This window comes from Salvelinus alpinus, chromosome 6 (assembly GCF_045679555.1).
Source record: "Salvelinus alpinus chromosome 6, SLU_Salpinus.1, whole genome shotgun sequence".
NCBI lineage: Eukaryota > Metazoa > Chordata > Actinopteri > Salmoniformes > Salmonidae > Salvelinus > Salvelinus alpinus.
In genome coordinates this window covers 72,574,191-72,576,075 of record NC_092091.1, presented here as the reverse complement: position 1 = coordinate 72,576,075, position 1,885 = coordinate 72,574,191, and the positions used below count along the sequence as shown (strand labels likewise).

At 43.6% G+C, this 1,885-nt stretch overlaps 1 long non-coding RNA gene across 1 annotated transcript; it reads left to right on the top strand.

Annotated features, from left to right (window-relative positions):
• Positions 1-1,153: 1,153 nt before the first annotated feature.
• LOC139577883 (uncharacterized) lies at positions 1,154-1,552 on the top strand. Its single transcript, XR_011675457.1, has 2 exons — positions 1,154-1,278; positions 1,384-1,552. It is a non-coding gene; the product is annotated as an uncharacterized lncRNA (long non-coding RNA).
• Positions 1,553-1,885: the final 333 nt, after the last annotated feature.

Here is a 1,885-nt window from a genome sequence, read left to right as displayed (position 1 = left end):
ATCAGTGTCTCTAGGGCCTCTGCAAGCTTCCAGGGACAATAATTGCATTTACTGGCAAAATGCTTTTCTGTCCTATTATCAGAATTTCATTGTATTGTATGTCTCTGTTTCACCCCTCAGGCCATGTTGTTGTTTGGGTATACAGTATGTTGCCAGTAGCCTGAGGACCAGAGAAAGAGGTGAGGGACAGAGTGGTCTCTTAGCTTGGCCCCAGGTGTGATGTACACTACCAGTCAAATGTTTGGACACACCTACTACTCATTCAAGGGTTTTTCTTAATTTTTTTTTACCATTTTCTACATTGTAGAATAACAGTGAAGACATCAAAACTATGAACTATGTAGAAAATATAAAAAATAAAGAAAAACCCTGGAGTGAGTAGGTGTGTCCAAACTTTTGACAGGTAGTGTACATAGACACTTCGTTATCAAGCCAGCAGCATACCACCCTGCATTTCACTGCTGCCTTGCCTCTGAAGCTATGCAGGGTTGTTACTGGATGGGAGACCAGATGCTGCTGAGAGTGGTGTTGTAGGGCCAATGCCCCAGGGCAGTGATTGGGGACATTGCCCTGTGTAGGGTGCTGTCTTTTGGATGGGATGTTAAATGTGGTCACTAAAGATCCCACGGCACTTCTCGTAAGAGTAGGCGTGTCCTGGCTAAATTCCTAATCTGACCCTCATACCATCCATACCATGGGCACCTAATCATCCCCAGCTTCCAATTGGCTCATCCATCCTCCCCTAGAACTATTCTCCAGGTTGTTGCTGTAAATGAGAATGTGTTGTTCTCAGTCACCTTACCTGCTAAAATAAGGGTTATTAAATAATAAAATGTCAGTGTGGAAGCTAATGTGAGAGTAAACCTGTTTAAATGGCAGTGTTGTTGACAGAGTGGATCACTCACATGTATGCACATGGAGGCACCAACACACCCCCAATGGCTTCTACCTCCATTGATTTAGAGGACAATGTTAACTCAGTCAGCCACCGCAGCTAGATGAACACTGCAGGCTTACGGTGTATATATGCACCTGGTTATTTTTGTCACGAATCCCGCTTCCTGAGTCTGGGTTTGCCTGTGTGTCTGTCCTGGAGTGTGTTTCAGGTGTCCTGGAACGCACCCTGTCTGGTTGCCGGGCGAATTAGCTCATTGGGAGATTGGTTTCACCCGCACCTGTTTCCCGTCAGTAATCTGCACACCTGTCCTGATCATCATCTCTACCCTTCAAAAGCTCTGACCTGACTTCCATTCCCTGCCGGATCGTTAGCCATGAATAGTATGTTGTGCCTGAGTACCAGACTCCAGTTGGATAGAATTTGTTTTGTTGTTTTCATTTACGTATTGCTTGCCTTGAACTTACCTCCGTTTGTTTTGTCTTCAGTTACTCACCTGGATCATTCACTCCATTCCCGCCTGGTTGACAGAGGATTCTGCTACTACATTGGATTCACCTATTTCCTCTCATCTACTCACCACCGCTGCCCGTTACGCCATCTGGATATATCTACCTTTTCACATTTCACTGTAAATAAATACTCACCTTCTTCCTACGCTCCTTGTCCTGGTCTGCTTCTGGGTTCGATCTTGAAAGGTCGTGACAATTTTAAACACTGATAAAGCAGCCTACAGTATCTGTGCACTGACAAGCAGATGTACATGTATAATCTGCTTTGGTAAAGAAAAAACAACACCTGCCAAATAAAAAAACATGACGTGCCAAGGTTAATATATCAGCAATACTATCAGAAAAGTTATACAGTACGGAATATGAATTTCTGCAAAGATGCAAGTGACCCTGACAACAAACTGAGAATATTTACATACTTAACAAGTATGATTTTCCTAGAGGACCTTCAAGTATGTACCTTGCTACATCTAAGACA